This window comes from Alexandromys fortis, unplaced genomic scaffold (assembly GCF_014885135.2).
Source record: "Alexandromys fortis isolate MF-2015 unplaced genomic scaffold, M_Fortis_MF-2015_v1.1 scaffold_93, whole genome shotgun sequence".
NCBI classification, from domain to species: Eukaryota; Metazoa; Chordata; class Mammalia; order Rodentia; family Cricetidae; genus Alexandromys; species Alexandromys fortis.
In genome coordinates this window covers 1,373,124-1,393,518 of record NW_026067970.1, presented here as the reverse complement: position 1 = coordinate 1,393,518, position 20,395 = coordinate 1,373,124, and positions in this window count along the sequence as shown.

Genomic DNA, 20,395 nt, shown 5'->3' with positions numbered 1-20,395 from the left:
TTTTATGCAACACTCCATATGGTGGATTCATAATAAATTTCTGCTGGGAATACAATCATAAACTGCTATTTTCTGCTATAAAAAACCATTAAAGTACAGACATGCACAAACAAGGTAATCTGCAATAAATTTGAAAATGTTAAGATACTACAAATGTAAATGTATTCAGCCCCATTGCGCTGCATGTAATTTCCATAGCTTTATTAGAAATCTTGCCTTAGCAGTGGCTTGGTGATAGGTTATAAATATAGTAGGAATGAGTCAGCATGCAAATCCCTTCTGTAGGAAAAAAAAAAGATTTGAAAAGGTTTTATAGCCCAAAGCTGCTTGTTCTTTGTAAGAACAGTAATATAAGTTTCTGTTTGGAACTTCTGACAAGAGAATAACTCTTTGCAAAAATATTATATGTGTGTATACATGTAAGCACACACGTGCACGCATGAATGTGTGTCTGTGTGTGTGTATGCCGTGAGTGTGTGTGCGCACATGCATGTGTGATTATTTATGTAATGTCGCAGAGATGGCATTTCCCAAAGAAGCACTGAACTGGTGAACTTTCTTCTGCACACAAGGAGTTCACTAGAGATGAGCAGTCATCCTGGGAAAAGGAACAACACTAACCCCATAAGCTTCTGCGCTGGAGGCAGAAATAACGTCTGTAGTTACAGTGTTGCAGGATGAGCTACTAAAGACAAAACTGCAGGAACAAACACAGGAGTGGGGGTCATCAGAAAGGTGCCACAAAGCAAGAGGCTGCTTAGGTGTGAAAAGCCTCGGCCAACACAGGGGCTCCGAAGAAGAGAAGCTTCCAGAAAGAGGTCTCATATTTGGAAGAAAACTCGGAAAGGACAGAAGGACCAAGGACAAACAGCCGGTATTGTGAGTCAAAAGCCCACTCCACCCTTTGAAAATCTAACTCTGAACTTGATGAAAACCCAGAGTCTGTCTACAAGGAACCAGGGAGTGGGTGGGCAGGAGTAGTGTCAAACTAGACAGAGGCAACTTACAATTTAAATAAAGCATGAGTGGCAGGTGTTGTGACCACTTCTGGAACCCCAACACCAAGGAGGCGGAGACAGGAGGATGTCTAGTTCCAAGTCAGCAGGAGCTACATAGGGAAATGCAGTCTCAAACACACACACACACACACGTGCACATGCACACACACACACACACACACGGAGAGAGGGAGGGCTTGGGGGGAAGCCTGGCAAAGGTGGATCAAGGAGGAGGAGTCTCCTGAGGAGGGAGAGGACAGTGAAACTTTTAGCTAGCAGTGCTATTAGATCAACAAAACCAAAACACAGAACTGGAGTTTTCACTGATGGGATGAAGCTGGGAGCCATGTGGAGGGTGTGGTCTCAAAACCTCAGGCAGAGATTAGCCTCTGCATTTGCTCAAGCAGAAAGGAAGGGCAGGGCTAGTGAAGAGGAAAAGAACCAGCAGAGAGTGGGAGGAGATATGGGTGGGACGAAGACCTGAAGATCTTTCATGGTTTCAGAGCACGCAGAGCCAAAGTCAGCAGATGGCTTTGCTCATTTTCTCTGTACATTTTCATTGGCCCGAGCACACAGGGGATCTGCATGTATATTGCAAAGAAGCCACAGAATACCCAAATCCATCTAAATGCACATGTATGCATGAGACACACACATGAACACATTTACTTATTTACACAGAGATGCACACACACACACACACACACACACACACACACTGGTCTATATGAAGAAGTCATTTTCCTTTCATACTAAGGAAATTGTAAAAAATATGTGAGAACAGCAAAAGCTCTTTTTACAGAAAAAAAAAGTTAATCAGAAGGAGATAACCTGGCGGCATAGGTGGGAGGAGAAACTGCTTCGGGAGGGATCCAGGGTGTGAGCAACGCTCTAACTCGAACTCACAGAGCTATTTTGAGAGTGAAAACCAAGTGGAAAATGTCAAGTATAAGATTATTCTTATCTGACGTTTTTATACAGCAGCAACTTATAAAAACATCAAACCCTGACAAAACCCTTCCTCTAGCATTTTAACACATCATTATACTGTTAACAATGTCAAACGGCTATAACCGTTCTACGACTTCTTAATAGATTACTTTTATCATAAAAATGTCATTTTAAGGATAATCTGCGTTCTCACATTTTTATGTTCAGCTATGGTCTTAAACTCTCAGGAGAGGGAAATCGCCATGTCTCCCATTCTTGGAGTACTACTAGGGATTTTAAGAATGTCAACATAGACTAAGCCTTAATTCGATGTGGCTGCTGACCCTGATGTATTTTCCTACAACTGTTCCACTTTTACAGACAATAATTGCAAAGTGCAAAGATTAGGAAGAAACGAGATAGTTGGCTGAAGCCAGAATAGGCTGCAAGTTAAGTCGATTGGCCGCACATGAAAGGCACGTCATGTTTTTACCCCGGGGGCTTGTAGCCAACAGCTCTGTCAGCAGGATTATACACATGGTGTTTGACCCTCTTGGTTAGTTAGCAACAGTGGTAACATTGCATCAATCCACTACCAAGGATTGACATATGCCAAATGTCCAGCCAGGTTTCCTGATTATTATTTTTAATTATGTGACGTATATGAATGAATGGGTGGGTATGGGCATACACGGAGACACTGAACTCCCTGGAGCTGGAGTTAAGGTGATTACAAGCTACCAGAAACCAAACTCAGGTCACCCAGAAGAGCAGCGAGTGCTCTTAACCACTGAGTCGTCTCTCCAGGCCATAACCACGTTTCTTTGGCCATGCCTCTTAGACACGAGGAAAAGGATGTTATCTGTGATGAGGCTACCAGTGGCCACCAAGAGAAATCAGAATTCAGCTGAGTCTATAACTCTCGGGAGATGTCTTCGGGAAAATGCCAGTCAGTAACTTAGACTCTGAATATAGACCACACTCTGCCACAGCCTCGACAAAAGCACAACAGACAGTATAGACACCATATGAACAAATAATCACAGCTGTGTTCTCAAGAAAACCTTCTTTACTAAAGCGAGCAATAAGCCATGTTTGTTCTTGAGTTACAGATTGCTAATCCCTGATCTGGTGCATCCACTCACAGTCTAGTAAGGAGGGCAGATCACACCTAAGCAAACACTAATTTCTTCTAAGTTTCTCAGATACCTAACCTAGATGAGATCTCATCAACAGCCAAGCACTAGGTGAGCCACTTTACACAAACCTTCTTTTATCACTTTCAACTGCCATCAACCTCTTTTTGCAGATGAGAACACTCAAGTTCAGCTAAGTTAACGTGAGCTGCTCAAAGTCACTAAGCTAAAGTTACAGAAGCAAAACAGCCGGAGCAAGGTTGTGCCCTTAACTGCTCCACGCTGGCGGTTCAGACTCATCACTTACAGACGTGAATGAAACACTGAGCTTCAGAAAACAGGTACTCCAAAACAAATAAAGACTGCAGGTTGAGCCTTCTCTTTAAATTGACAGAACTAAAGAGACAAATCCCCAGTGACACCCTAGAGAGCATGACTTTCCCCAAATTGGAGTCTCCAGCCAGCAAGGGCTGTAGCCAATAGGTGTTCAGCCATCACTGGGGGGGGGGGGGGATGCCCTTGAACTGAGCAATTAGAATATTCACAATAATAATCTTAACTAACAGGCAAAGATTAAAAAAAATAGCCTCACCTTGTAAGGCTGTGTAGAACAGGGCCTGAGCCCTGGGTTCCTCACTGATCCACACACCCACTCTCCACACAGATACCTGAGATGATGCTCCCAGCCCCCATGTAAAGGTTGACACAGGATGTTCTCAACCCTGAGCATGCCCTGAGTAGGCAAGAGTCATTTTATACTCATGGTACAGAGGCAGTGAGAGGGGTCATTAAGATTTGGTAAATGCTGACTGCTCTTCGGGCTGACAAGAGAGAGGGAGTTGATTGGGAGAGGGGGAGGGAGATGGGAGGCGGTGGTGGGGAGGAGACAGAAATCTTTAAATAATAAATACATTTTTTAAAAAAAAGAATAAAATGGTAATGCACCTGGAAAAAAAAGATTTGGTAAATGAACTAAGGTCTCACGATAAAGTGAGACTCAATCCTGAATCACCTAGGGCTCTAGCCTCTCAACTAGGCTGTTTTCCAAAGTCCCAGATCAGCCCACAAGGCAATAACTTGGAAAAGCAAACCACCAAAAAGGGGACAGAATCTTGCTAATACAGATGTTGTCGTTCTTATTGAGATGAAGGCACTGAAGAAGAAATTCGGAGTTCCCCAAATCTTAACCGATTCGTCTCATTATGCTGAAATCCAGGCAGACTGTAGTAAAGAAAAAAAAAAGGAAAGATTGACAGTAAAACTGAGCCCCAGCCACCCAAAATCTAGATGAATGGCTCTCAACCCATTCTCTCCAGAAGTCTCTCCTCGGAGGGCCTTGGCTTCCTGTGCTCACAATCAGGTCTAAGTCAGAGCTGACCTGGTGAGCCACAGAGAAGAAGGGGGCCATGGAGAAGACTCCATTCCATGTCCACCAACCTACACACTATTCTTACTCTTGGTGTAACTTCCCCAAACTCAGTGTTTGGCAAGCCCAAGGCAAAAGGGCAAAACACCAAAATAATACCAAAATTTTTCAATGAAATTCTAGTAATTATATATTATTTATTTCTTGCTTCTGCGTTGTTGCAAATACTGAAGCATTTGTCTTAGCTCTGAGTCTAAACATGGTTGTTGAAACCTGGTCATAAATAACTGGGGAGAAAGCCTGTCCCTGTAAAAAAGATAAAACCCCATCACTGCCTCTTAAAGCCGACGTGGGTGTTGCTTATACACACACACACACACACACACACACAGTAGGGGTGGGGGAGACCTTCTTTTTCTAGCTTCCTTGTTGAAGAAGAAAATGTCTGATTTACATGGAGAGCCTACAAATTATAGCCATGTCAGACAAGGAAGCAGATGAAGGCTGTGATTGATACTCCAAAATTTCCGTCCCGATTTCCCTATGCTCAGAATTAGCCACTCTATAAATCAAACCCGCGCGGGAACATCTGATGTCAAAACCAAGAGGTCACATCTGCAGAAAACATCAGAAACAAAGAAACTAGACTCCTCTGTTGGCTCCCAGTCTGAAGATCACCCCTCCCCCAACCCACTCCCATTTACAGCCCTAACTGAAAATACCCCATCTCTCTGCAGGAAACAGCTTTCCATGTGTGTCTAAGTATAAGCAATGACCTTTTTTTTTTCTTTCATTGGTGTATATAGAAACCAAAAACTAGCACTATGCTCAAGAGAACTAAGAGCTAGCACTATGCTCCGGAGACACCCTGAGTAGTCTTGGCAGCTTCTGCTAAATATCAACAACACATCTTTTGATCAATGCAATGTCCTGACTGAAAAGAAAAATCCTTTCTTTTTAGTTTTCCTTATTTTCGGTAGCAAACGCAACATGGATTCAATCCCTCTGACCTATAAACTTTGACCTCCACCAATCAGAAAATTCCTGATCTCCAGAGCATCATTTCCTTGCTCTCAGTAGTAAAACCCCTACGAGTTGTGATCCTGGACTACAGATGTTGAAGCACTACCACAGGAGATCCCCACAGGATTCTGAGTCCAGGGTCTTCCCTCGCTGGAAAACTCAGTCCCACAAACCACAGCATGCATGCTGGGCTCTTCCCCTGGAGCAGGGATGGGTTCAGAAGCGTGAAGGTTTTAGACTGAAAAGGCATTGAACACGACATCACCTACATGCCTCTCATCCACAAAGAATCATCTGAATGGTGAAGACTGACTTCAAAGTCCTATGTTCATGGACGATAGAGTCACACAGATGATCCTGAGGTCCCAGAGCCAAGCGTAGATTCTGCCCCAGTGTCAAATGTCCAATGGGCCCAGTCCCCTCAAATACAAGCTCATCTTGGAGAAATCAGCTTTCATGAAACATGACAAACACATCTAATCAAATCATTATGAAGGTAAGGATAAAGCTAAAATAATCTGCTAGGCTTTGATTTCCATAGATGTTTCTAGAACAGCAGAAGTGGATGCCAGCTTCCCAGTGTTGGAGGTTTGGGGGTGAATGCACTACAAAGTTTCCAAGCAGAGAAGACAGTGATGACCTCCTGTCCTTCCTCAGGTCCCTCAGCCAGGAAAAGGCTTTACAACAGGGCTTGGCTTCCAGAACACTTTTCCTAAGAACAAAGGGTTTCATTTTATATGCTCTAGGCAGTTTTCTTGAGTTTTAAGTAGTGGCCTACCATTTGCTTTTCAAAAACTGATCCTGTCTCTCCAAGAACTGAACAGCAATTCCACAGTTTCCATTTCCTTCTCCCAGTCCCGACTTCCTGAAGCCCAGACTGAGTGAAGCAGTTCTTCCCATGAGCCTCCTGGAGCTGCACTGTACCCTCGGGACGGCAATACTTCTTGCATGCTTGCGCTGCTCGGACTTGAAACAGCAAACCTTTCCAGACTAGTCATACAGTCTACTTGGCTGAATTTTCACCACAGCTGAAGACGGTGGACACCACCAGCTGTGTCCCTATCACAAGTCGGTGGAGACAATGCCACCTAGCCACCCCATCACTTCCTCCCTACTTCCTTGTTTCCTCCTCCCCTCCTCCTCTGTCTACGGCATTAGATCTCACCCCTTTTGTCCAATTCTCTCCCCACCATCGTCCTTGTCATCCATCTCTGCAAAGAAAGGCATGAACTTCCTATTCAGGTCCTCATTTCTAAAGACTCCCCTGCCACATACAACCTGTGTTAAATAAATGGGCATGCTTTCACCTTGCTGGTCCCACTTTTCTATGGATGCTAAAACTATGACTCCAGGGTTCAGAACACTTACTTACACAGGACCTGGGTTCAGTTCCCAGCACCCACATGGCAGCTCAAAACCACCTAGGGGATCACACCCTTTTCTGACATCGTCTGGCACCAGACATACATGCAGGCAAACCACTCATACATATAAAGATATATAAATATTTCATATTCTTTTTGCTATAGATAATAAAAATAATTATTTTATTCCCTACAACTTTTGGCACCCAGTCAGGAAGAGCTGAAATAACACACACACCCTGACCCCGAGCCCTGATAAGATTCTAGAACAATGGATGAGATATGGCAAAACTGGGAAATTGTCAACAAGGTACATTTTACTGGGTCACTGTCTACAGTGTCCTGGGGAAACAAAGGCAAACCCTTCGCCATGAACCTTTTCAGACTAGGCAGACAAAGCCTCATGTTTGAACTGTGGCCCCATGTAAATGTGGCTCAAAGTATCCACTGCTTCTGATCCTTCCCTCTCAGCGGTGGCTACTGTCCCTGTCCACATAGTTTTTGTCGGAAGAACCTGGCCTGGCATAATGCCTGTTAAGGCTGTGCACACTGTGCTTTAGTTCATAAAACTAAACTGTAAATGACCAAATCAGAGCAACCGGGACACTGACCAACTTTCTATTTACTTTTCTACATTTTTAAAAGATTTATTTATTTATTTTGTGTGTGTAAATACTCTATCCACATGTACAACCTTATGCCGGAAGAGGGCATCAGATCCTACTTTTGAAGGTTATGAACCACCGTGTGGTTGCTGGGAATTGAACTCAGGTCCTCTGGAAGAGCAGCCAGTGTTCTTAACCTCTGAGCCATCTCTCCAGTCCTACTTTTCTACATTTTAGGGTTCATAGAGAAAACTTAGAAAGGGCTTCCCTCCTCAGGATGACTCTAAATGCCTGGAATTTCACCTAAATCATTGGCCAAACAGTTCATCTTACATATTCTGAAGGTTTTCCTCATATACCAAATAATTGCAACTCAAATACTCTGTTTACCAGGATCAATATGAATCTTGTTTGTTTGTTGTTTTTGTTTATTTGAGACAAGAGCTTATGCAGCCTGAGTTGGCTACAAACTTGCTGCAGAGTCAAGGATGACCTTGAATTCCTGATGCTCCTGCCTCCACCTCCCAAGTGCTCGGATGACAGCCACAATCCCACTACTTCTGGCTCACCTTAATGAGCCGTTTCCAGACTCCAAGGCCTTACAAAAGAGTAAGAAGAAATCAATATCAGTAATAATTAAGCAAAGAAAACTTTAATTGAATTAGAAAGTTAACTCTTGTATTGATTAGGCCAGAGTTTCAGACTAAAGGAAAACGGGTTTAGTGGGAAGAAAAGGAGGGAGAGAAGAGCTTTGCCTAAGGCTCCTGGGGATCTCAGCAGTGAACAAAATTAAATTTAATTCAATTTTGAATGTTTTTATAAATTGAAGATACTTTAGATGTCTTTACATTTTCTAAATTGTTTTAAACACAGTTTCACTCATGAGAGAAGCCAAATGAGTCCAGGGTTTATCCAGGACCCACCAGAGGAAAGCCATGGGAAGAGGCAATGGCTGACCTCACCCAAAGCCTCAACATTCAGCATGGTGGAGAGCATTGCCAGCTGTGTGGGCTGAGAACCTGTTAAAAACACAGGCATGAGCTGGGCGGTGGTGGCACACGCCTTTAATTCCAGCACTCGGGAGGCAGAGGCAGGTGGATCTCTGTGAGTCTGAGGCCAGCCTGATCTACAAGACTTAGTTCCAAGACAGGCTACAAAGCTACAGAGAAACCCTGTCTTGAAAAACCACAAAAACAAACAAAACAAACAAACAAAAACAAAAACAGACACAGACATGCAGTTCTTGGTTCCAAATGAGAACAAAACCAAGAGATTTACATAGTCAGTCTGACAGGCACTTCTTAGAGTGAACCTGCGTGGCCTTGTGGGGCAAAATAGAAACCAGGAAAAATGCTCACAAAGATCATACTCTTGAGTTTTAGTTGTAGCCGTGCTGCAAGTTGAACTAATCTGTTTCCTTTGTCTTCTTTTTTTTTTCTTTTTGGTGGGAAGTGATGGATGTGGATGTGGAAGCCAGAGGCTGACATCAATGGTCTTGCTTTATCGGTCTCCACATTGTTGTGATAATGGTGGTGATGATGATGGTGATAATGGTGGAGGTGGTTAGTGGTGGTGAAACATGCTCACTTATTTGACCACACTGTCTGACTAGCAAGAATCATGATCCAGGGAATTTATCAAAACCAGTAGCTATGAACACCCCCGTCTCCTGGGCAAATCACGCAATTATAGATCACTGTGAGAGAGGCTGTTCTACCTTAGCCTCAAAGCAATTTATTAGCTAGGCAATTTATAGGGAAGAAAACTGAGGCTGAGGGATCACTTAAGATGAGGGAACGAAGCTCAGAGAAGTAGGGAGTGCAAACCCTGCCTCTTTCTGCGTCCCAGTCCCTGTCTCACAGCTTCTGGGAGCTCCCACTGCTAGCTGGATCTTCTTCTGCTCATGTCTAAGAATAAAAGAGGTGATTTTTCTTAGGTGAGGAAGGGGAATTCTCACCCAGCTCATTTGATCTCAATCAGTCCTACTTCATAACATAGCAAAGACTGGATGAGGGTTTTTGTGTGCCTGCAAATACTTTTATTTTTGAGGAAAAAAAAAGAGAAACTGAAATAAGGGTTTTGGGATAGTGGGACAAAATGGGAAATAATCAATGGAGTCTTATGAATTTGCAAGCCATCTAGAAGGCGAGGATTTGAGACTTGGGAGTTGTCTTTACCTCCCCATGGCAGGATATCAAGTGTCCACACAGATAGCTGAGAGGAGCCATTGCTGCTGCCCCTGCCGCATCACTTCAAGCGAGGACACTGACCTACAGACCCCCAAGATGTCCTGAAGATGGTGTGCAGCCCGGGCAACTGCCATAGCACTGTAATTTCTCACCCCTTACCCTGTCACTAAATTACAATTTAAATTCCATCATTCACAACTGCCTGATCTTGAGCCAGATGCATATATCACCAAAAGATATTAAAACCTGACCTTTTATATCCCTAATAAGAAATGTCATGAGTCCATCATGCGATCATAACTCCCTCTTGAATTACTGCTAAGAAAGATTTGAACTTCAAGGGGGAATTCTGTGATTCCAGGCAAGCCTTGGGACTCCGCTGGTGACTGTTTAAGATTCTGAATCCTAAAGTGGGGGAGATGCAGCTTTTGTGCTCCAGAGCAAAAACAATAATAGGCATGCAAACAGCCGTGTACTTCCTGCACAAGCTGAGGATGTCCACACTGACGGATCTCTCCGAAGCCAGTCCTAAAATCACTGGAGACTCACAAAGTTGGTGACATTGCAGTGAAGACCCTAAAGCCCCAAACAGTTTTCTACTGGCTTTTCTGCTGGCTAAGATTTACATCAAGTCCTGTCTAGCATAGATGCCACAGAGACTTCCAAGGGGGCTGAGGGGCTTGGCGGATCGCAGCTTGCTTCAGGAATATTTATCATTTTTAGCTGAGTAAACAGATATGCCTTTGTCAGTGGGCAATAAAGCAGGCAGCCATATCCATCTTGGTGTTCACAGTGGGTTTTCGTTCCACAGCGCACTGTAGAGCGTCCTTCTGCCCTCAGGTGACCATGGCTCAGATAATTAAGAAAGGAAACACCAGAAAGAGACCAGAAAAGGAAACATCCAGTCATAGTGGGAGGAGCGTTCTAGTGGAGAATTGTAAATCGAGGACCCTCTGCCACCAACCATCCACAGTCAAAAGCCGAGCCATGTCCAAAGAGAAGCTATGACGGCTTGCAGGATGGCTTTCTCAGCTTTCATTTGTGTTTCTTTCTATGCAGCTCATAAATATTTATTGAGATCCAATTTTATATTTCTATTACACACATATATTTGAGCTATGCCTTAAATAGACAAGATTAGGCATATATACCATTAAGAAATATAATAATCCTCTCTTCTCTACCACAGTAAGAGCGGATGAAACTCTTGGACTAGGCATGCTTCCCAGCCTTCACTGGGCCTGTAAATCACCCGAGAATTTTTTAAATACTAATGTGAGATACTGACCTCAGCCATTTTTATTTAATTAATCTATAATAAGACCTAAGCATGATCCATTTTATTTGTGAAGACTCCCCAGGTGAGTCTAATGTGCAGCCGTGCTTAGATTCTGGAGCTAAAAATAGGCAGACCTGGAGACTCGGAACTACCCTTGAATTTTAGTACCAAAACTTTGTGAGACTCCCAGCGTCCTTTGTGCTAGGGCTCACAGGCCGGGAAAGTTCCCCTACAGTAGAAAGAGAAACAACAATAAAACATCAGCTTCAACATAGCTGCCATCCTTTGAGAATTTTGTGGACACCACTCGCGTTCTGGTTAATTCCCTGCCTGGTGAGAGAAGAAAACTGGGAGGGAGGAGTCTAATGAGGTCACTAACAGACGCGCTCACGGTGTGCGCATGCTCCCTTTGCATGTGGGCAAAAAAAAAAAAAAAAATGGAGCCACAGCTAACTGGTGGTCTAGCACTGTGATGACTTCTGAGTGCGTTGGTAAAGAAAGCATAAGAGCTTCTCAGCCAGAAGACAGCTTTCAAGACCGGCAAGAAGGCTCAATGGGGAAGAGCTTGCCATCAAGATTTACAACCTGAGTTCAGTCCCCACAATCCGCGTGGCAGACGGATGGACTCCGCAAGTTGTCCTCTGACCTCCTCATCAGTGTCGTAATGGGCATACACACAAACCCGCACACAAACACACACGTATACATACATGCATACATGCATGCTAAATAAACAAACAAATGTTTTTAAATACCTTTTGATTTTTTTAATTATAATTACATTTCCCCCTTCCCTTTTCTCCCTTCAAACTCTCTCATGTATGTAACCACAGCCGCGTCCTCTCTTTCAAATTTATGGCTCTTTTTCTTTTATTGTTGATATCTGTGTATATCTATATACACACACTTAAGTTCCTAAATATATAAATATAGCCTACCAAGTCTGTATAATGTTACTTGTGTATGTGTTTTCAAGGCTGACCATTCGGTACTAGATAACTGATGGTGTAGTTTTCCCTGGGGAGAGTGTTTCTTCCACGCCCAGCATTCCTGGGCTGCCTATAGCTCTTCGCTAGGATTGAGCCCTCGCCCTCTTGGGCCCTTTCCATGTTAACACACACTCATATCTGACGATTTGAAGCAAGAAATCTCACATGAAAGAGAAAAGGAGACGCTTGTCTTTCTGGGTCTAGGCTACCTCATTCAATATGATCTTTTAAAAAATACATAATTTCTTTGTTGATTCTTTGGGACTTCACATCATGTGCCCAAGTTCTGCTCATTTCCCAGTCCCCCCACACTTCACCCTTGCAGCGTCTCCTCAAAAAGAAAATACAAAATATTAAAACAAAAACAACAACAAAAACCCCACCTCTTCGCCCCTCTTCCTTTCCCACCTCTCCAATAGCCCTTCACTCATCTTAGCAGCCCCGGGAGCCACGGTGGCACAGTCTACCTAGCGGCACGGGAAGCCACGGTGGCACAGTCTACCCTTTTGTTCAATCAGCTCTACTTGCAAGTGTTCATTGCAATGAGTTGTTGGTCTGGTTCAAGGCCTCTGGCTTCTGGCACGCCATCTTCACTGGCTCCTCACCGGAACTCCTCTCGGATGTCCCAAGGCTGCCCCAGTCCTGAGGATGCTGTGGGTATCGTTCCACAGGACTGGTCCCTTCACATTCTCCAGCAGGTCACAGATGGGGTGGTGTTAGGGTGGGCCAACCTAAGGCCCTGTATGCAGGACTGGGTGGCAGCTGAGCCATCTCTCCTATGGCCATGCCATCTGGGTCAGTTCTCTCACACCCATGGTGAGTGACAGGGCCATCTCTCTTGAGTGTGTGTGGGGGGGGTGCGGGAGAGCAGCTCTTCTGTGAGTGGCAGAGCAGGCCCCTCAGGTCAGTATGGCACTGTTGTAGCGTGACTCTTAAACACCACATGACTTTAGGTGGCGGGCAGAACCGCAGACATCTCCACAGCCTTTGGTGGTAACAGGAGCCAAGGACATCTCTGCAGGAGGACCATGGACACAGACATAGCCCTTGGCAGCAGCCTGGGCCCAGATGTCACCACAGCCCCAGGTAGCAAGCAGGCCACCCACCTCAGCCTATCCTCACCACTTTCACCTCTTCCACTAGGCCTCTTTCCAGAACATCCGGACCATTCTTGTAGCATGAGGGGCTGCTTGTTGGGGTTTCTGTCCCGCCCAGTACCCCACAGCTGGCAAATCCCAAAGAAAACCACACAGAGAGTCTACATTAGGTTATAGGTTATAAACTGATTGGTCCATTAGCTCAGGCTTCGTATTAGCTCTTGTAGCTTATATTAACCAATTATTCTTATTGATGTCAGCCACATGGCTCAGTACCTTTTTCAGCGGGGCAGGTCACATCTTGCTTCTTCAGTGATCTGGGCAGGACTGGGAAGAATAGGCTTCCTCCTTCCTAGAATTCTCCTGTTCTCATTGCCCCACCTCTACTTTCTGTCTGGTTGACCTGCCTATACTTCTTGCCTGGCCAATCAGTGTTTATTTAAAATATGATTGACAGAATACAAACAATTCTCTCGCACCACATTTTGTCCTCGTTCTCTACCACACACTTGCTCATCATAACGGCACCCACTTGCCAGGTGCCTCAAGGCAAAGGGTGGGCCTGTGGCTGTCTTCCTGCCAGCTCACGTCTTGAGGACCCAGGTTGGCCCATGCGTGGCTTCCACCCACTGGAGCCTCAATATTATCTTTGCAGTGCCATCCATTTGCCTGAAAATTCCATGAGTTCATTTTTCTTCCTCCTAAATCATATTCCATAGGGTATATTTACCATTTTCTCATTATCCAGCCCTCTATTGGAAAGCATTCAGGTGTGGAATAGTCACCTAGGTGGTTCTGATTTTGAGGACTTGAATGGGTCATGGAGGAGCTACGGGTGAAGATACAGTAAAGCCCCAGGACTGAAGAGGTCATGGAGAGAAGTTGAGGTTTGGCATCATGTGGCAGGGACGGAGTCCCTGAAGAGAGGCCAAGGGAGCCTATTGGTGAAAGTGAAGCCAAGCTGCAGTAGGAGAGCCCAGCATTTTGGAGACCCTAGTACCATGGGACAACCTCCAAGAACAACAGCAGTCACAGAATGAAGTCCACCTGATCTGACCAGACAAGCTGTGTGTGCTATGTATGGCAGAGTCAGAGTTCAATTGCTCAAGCCTTTTGGAGCACAGGTAATCATGAGGGGAACCGAGACAATGGACACTGAATTATTTACACTGTTGGAATTTGGTTTTGCTTTGTTTGTACTGTGACTCTGCCCTAGTTCCTTCCTCCTGGAGTAAAAAGCATTTAGATGATGATAATGATGATGATGATGATAATAATGATAATAATAATAATAATAATATATTATCATTATGTAGCCCTTAACTGAGAGATTTTGGAATTTTAAAGAAACTGAATATTTTATAGAAACTTTGAACTTGAGATTTTGGATGTTATGAACATTTGGAGTCTATGAATTTTTAAGGACTGTGGGCATTTTAAGGTTATTTATGTTTTATGATGCAATATTAATACAGAAGCATAGGGATGAACAAGAAAGAAAAAAATCTAGTTAAATAAATAGTAATGTGTTTGTGTATCAAGCTGACGAGGGCTCAGTTGTGCTGGCTAGCTTTATGTCGACTTGATACAAGCTAGAGCTCGTAGGAGCTTTGGGGATGAGTGTATCTCAGCTGAGAAAATGCCCCCACTTTATTAGTGTCTGCTATGGGAGTGTCCATTTCACTGCGGTGGTGTCAACCCTGAGGGAGAGACGGTCCTGGAGTTCATAAGGAAGCAGGCTGAGCAAATCACGAGAAGCAAGCAGTATCTTCCCATGGTTTATGTTTCAGTTCCTGCCCTGACTTCCTTCAATAATAGACTGTGATGTGATGTGCAGACGTAAAATAAACACTTTCTTCCCCGAGTTGCTTGTGGTCATGGTGTTTTATCCAGGCAGTAGAAACCCTAAGTGCTGCAGGCTGCTTCCAGGGAAACAGTGAACATGCCTGAGCAAGCATCAGGAGAAGGGGATTCGAATCCCTGGGCACACTCTGAAGAGCAGGAGAGCTGGGTCACAGTGTAGATTTATTTTTAACTTTTTGAGGATTCTCCACTTTGATTTGCAGAGTGACTGGACACGTTCACAATCCCATCGACAGTGAATAAAGTTTCCTTTTTCCCCACATTCTAGATTTGCTGGTTCCAAGCATTCTTTTTAAAGACAATACCTTTCAAAGGGTGGACTTCAAAGAGTACCAGCTTCTGAGCTGACATGGCCTTGGTGCTGGCACAGGGTAGCAGAGTCTTGGCAGGTGCTGCAAGAGTGAGGATGAATGGTCATTGCTACCACGTGACCTCCTACTCTATAGGGAAACGGTATTACAGGTACCCATTGCTGTATAAGAATCCACTCCAAAGGAGAGGCATCACTTTCCTGCTCTGTGAGGTGCCTGGCTCTCCACTGCCTACTTCTCCCTCCTTCTCTTACGCGCTGTGCTCAGACAATGGCTATCATCACTGAAAGCCTTTGTTTGCTTGCTTGTTTCTTCATTTGCTTCAGAGCCAGAACCTCAAGGCTACGTTTCCATATGAGATGACTTTTGTGTCTCAGATTGGGACATCCAATACAGCGTATCCAGTTGTCCAGTTAATACTTGCGATTCTCTGAAAGCTCAGCTATGGCAGTCAACCACAAGAACTATGAGATGTCTCTGTATGCCTAGATTCTGAGAGAAAAGGATGCAGAAAATAGGAGCTACCAGTCTCTGGCCAATACCACTTTCACCATATATCCTTCGATCACCTCAGACACAGCAGACAGCCCAAATCCAAGCACAGAGGACATAGACGCTCTAACTAAAAAGACAAATTTTGAAGAAAAAAAATGAGCATACAGTCATTCTGATTTATCCCAAACTTCCAAATATATTAACTAGCCCTTCTTATTCATTCACTACTTATTTCAAACTTTAAAAAGATTTTCCCATAGTTCCTTGACAGCAACCTCACCACAGATATTCCTCACTCCATGTGCCTGGCTTGGAACTTTTTTTTTCCCCAGCAGTCAGGACAAATTTTCAATAAAATCTCTCTGCACCTAGTTTCCAGACAAGACACAGGGTGCTGAGGAGTGGGTCAAAGCCACACATGTGTAAAGGGTCAAATTCATGGCCTGGGCTTTATAGCGTCTGGAGAACTTTCCCCCTGACTGTGACTGTTGGACTCTGCCAGCATCAGCCCCTCAGTCTGTAATGACCCAGCGCCCAACAGTTTCTGCATTGCTAATGTTCACGGGACTCAGAAATCAATATCTAATCACACTTAGTCGGAGCCCGGTATTCTGTGCACTCAGCACCAGACCATTTGGCTGCTAGGTATATAAAAGTTAGCATACGAAGCAGAGCGCTCATCAGAAGGAATCACATTAAAAATATTACGAGTGTGGCGCAAATCATTGCCGCTGACGTTTATCGAGCGCTCACTTCATGAGGGACCCACTCTGCCAGGAATCTTAGCGTGATGCAAAGGACACAAAAAATACTGGTTTTGACCTCGGAAGCTAATGTTATCCTCAACACACACACACACACACACACACACACACACACACACATGCATACATACACGCACGTGGGAACACAGCAGTTAGATTACTGAGCTTTATTTGTTTTGTTGTTGTTGTTGAGAATACTCTTGAAGTCTCTTCCTCAGCTTTAAAATCGCATCAGGTACCACGGATGACAGCTATACATTTTCCTGGTGGGCAAGTCTCCTGGGTGCTAGTCCCTTACTGTGAGGGATCAAACAGGCCTTGTAAATGCGGTTATAGATCCAAATGGGTCAGATCTTATTACCTCCAACCTGCTTAAAAAGTGTTGACAGAGACTTTTCTATGAAACCCATGGCAGTAAGGATGTCCCTTACCTATTTTCAAAGGCAGGCTCTTGTGCCATCTAAGAAATAGATTTGGGAAGAGTACTTCAAACCTCCGTGTGCCCAGTCACCTGGGGAATCGTTCAAATGCGGCTCCAGTGACTGCGGGGGTGGGGTAGGAGGTGGGATGCTCATGCTGCCAATCCTTGCTCCATACTTTGAAGAACAGAAATGCAAGTCACTACAGGGGAAGTCTTGCCTGTGACTGGAAGTTTCCAAAGACAGAACAAAGGCCTCTGGGTACCTTTTCTGTATCCCTCTTCCCCCCCTCATTCGGGCACCAGAGAAAAATACTCAAGTTGAGCTTCAAGAAAACTTTGGGAACATGACAGTTCCATGTGTCCCAGGTTTGACCCATGAGCCCAGGCTGTGAACATTTATAAATGGAAAGCACTGTGGGCCGATCTTACAGCTTGAAATCCATCTCCACAGAGTTCCAAATATCCAAGAGCCATTTTGGGTGGATTGTCTGCTTGATACCCCTCAAAGATGTGGATCTCTGTGCTTACATCCCTCAGAAGTCCTACAGAATTTTTTTGAAAGCACCAAATTTTCTCTAAGTGAACTCCAATGGAGTTTTTTTTTGTTTTTGTTTTTGTTTTTGTTTTTTAGCTTTTGATTTGGTTTGAGTTTTGTTTTGGTTTGATTAAGGTCTCCTTTGGTTAAGGTTCAATGAGTTTTGTTCTAAATTTTGAATCTAAATTGATCCGGGTTTGAATTTTCTAGCAATTCGCCCTGTGCGGTGGTTAATCTTCACTCTCCTTGGATGGAGAGCGCTACTGGGAGATGAATAAAGCACACCTCTAGACACCGATTAAATCCTGGGGGCTGGGTCCTAATCAATGGCTTGATTTAATGTTGAAGAAACCATGTGGGGTAGGGAAGATGTAACTGAGCAGGGAGTCCTGATGGAGGAGGCAGGTCCACTAGAGCTTGCCTCTGAAGGCGCATCTTGTCCCTCCCTTATCCTCTGCCCCAGGCTGCCATGAACAAAGTCCTTTCTCTGCCACCCTTGGGCACCATCTTGATAGCTCCCTTGCCTGAAACCACATAGGACATATGACACAGACCAAAACAATTTATCATTCATTTTCTGGAGCACAAACTTAGTCTAAATCCTGTCACTACAATGTATTTGAGGACTTCTCCAAACACATTGATCCCAGTCCTATATACAGTTGCTTTCATATGAGTGCCACAGATCAATAACTTCTCTCTCAAGGTTTTAATGGTGAATCTTGGACTGTGGGAAGCAACTCATGGAGAAAGGAAACAAAACATAACTATTTATGTTACTGCTTTTGATAGCTTTAAGAATTCGCACGTATCTAAAAGGGTAGTATAAATTAATCAGTAGAAGTCTTAGACATCACCTAGTCAATATGAGAATATTGAATCATGCATTAGAATCACTCGTCCTCAATACTCAAGCTTTCCAAACTACTTGAGAAGTGTGAGGACCGGAGAATCCTCATTTTACAATACAGTCCAGAGTGGGCCACCATAGTCTAGATTTCAATATGAACTATCTGTTCCTTCTCTTCAATTGTTCTTTAAATAATACTATTTATTGAATATCTTGCACATGTAACATTATATTTTGATCATATTCTTCCTTAATCACCTTCTTCTAAATCCACCCAGTGCCTCCATTCCATGTCCCTCCCTCCACCGTATCCTCCTTTTTGCTGTTGTTATTGGTTACACTGAGTCCAATTAGTGCTGCCCATGACACCTGAGTGTGGGGGCATCCACGAAGGCATGAGCAACCCACAAACACCATTACTCAAAGGAGAGTGACTCTCTGTGCTGGGTCGTTTGCCAACTTGACACATATGGAGATCACCTGGTGTGTGGCACTATTAGGAGGTGTGGCTTTGTTTTCATGGTATGCTTATAGGTATGTTCTTGTTGGGGAAAGTGTGTCACCGTGGAGGTGGGCTTTGAGGGTTTATATATCCTCTAGCCCCGCCCAGTAAGACAGTCCATTTCTTGTTGCCTGCAAGATGTAGGACTGTCAGCTACTACTCCATCACCATATCTGCCTGCATGCCGCCATGCTCCCTACCATGATGATAATGGACTGAAACTCTGAAACTATAAGCAAGCCACCCATTTGAAAGTTTTCCTTTATAAGAGTTGCCATGGTCGTGGTGTCTCTTCATAGCAGTAGAAACTTTAACTAAGACACCTGGGAAGAAGGAACCTCAGTGAAGGAACTGCATCCACCAGATTGGCCTCTGGAAATTTCTGTAAGGGATTTTCTTGATTGGTGATTGATGTGGGAGAGCCCAGTCCAGTGTGGGTGATGTCTCACCTGCACAGGTGGTCCTGACTTGTGTAAGAAAGAATTTTGAGCAAGTCCGTAAGCAGCGTTCCTCCATGGTATCTGCTCCAGTTCCTGCCTCCAGGTTTCTGCCCTTCTTGAGTTCCTGCCTCAGCATCCTTCAAAGATGGACAGTGATTGGACCCGTAAGCCAAATAAACCTTTCCCTCATCAGGTTGATTTTGCTCATGGTGTTTATCACAGCAATAGAAATCAAATTAAGGCAGTTTCCTTCACTTGGCTGCCACCCACTTTCATGGTAACTCCTCAATCAGGGAATAAGAATGCTGCTTTAATTTTTACTAGCTTGATGTTGTACAAGTCCTGTGCGAGTAACTCTACTTGCTGTGAGCTGGTGTGTACCACAGCCATGTCATGTCCAGCTCTCCTTCCTATCCACCAGCTCTTCCATTCTCTTCACCCACTCCTCTGAGATGTTCCCTGAACCCTGGACTGGGGAGGAGGAAATCGATGACCCACTGATAGGTGAGTACTCGCAGTTATACCTGGCATTTCGACAGCTAAAATTCTCTGAATTAGCCACTACGCACTGGAGGAAAGAAGTTTTCCTGACCAATGTTGAGAACAACACAACTCAATGAGTATGAACATACATTTAGAAGGCAGTTTGATATGACCATTTACTATAACAATACTATAGGTTCATTCCTAGAGCCTATGATCTTCCCAAACATGAGCTTTTGACCAGGGTTTCAGTCCCAGGTATAAAATCCCTCCTGTGGAACAGGCCTCATAGTAAAGCAAAAAGCAGTAGGTTGTCACCATAACCATCAGGCCACTATTGCACGAGCAGATACATCTATCCAAGCAGATCAATATTGTGGCATGCAGGGTCCAGTAATAGATAATTTCACTGATATATTTTGTCCCCCACTAGCCTACATGGCAACCACTGGTACTGTGTAATATAACTAGTCGGGAAAGAGTTTCCTGGTCAATTGAGATTGAATTCTTTATCTCCTACATCCTAAGTAAATAGTGTCTCCAGTAAGAGAGCCTTACCATCTAGTTATGGTGGGCAACCCAAAACATTGGCAATAACTTGGGTTGTTTAGGGTATCTGTGGAGCCTCCCTGACCAAATGTTCATAAGGGGGTATCCCATGGCTAGCACTGAGATTTTCATTTGATAACCCGTGTCTTCCAGGAGACGTATTCTCTTTCCATGCAGGGTACTTCTGTTCAAACTTTCTTATTTAA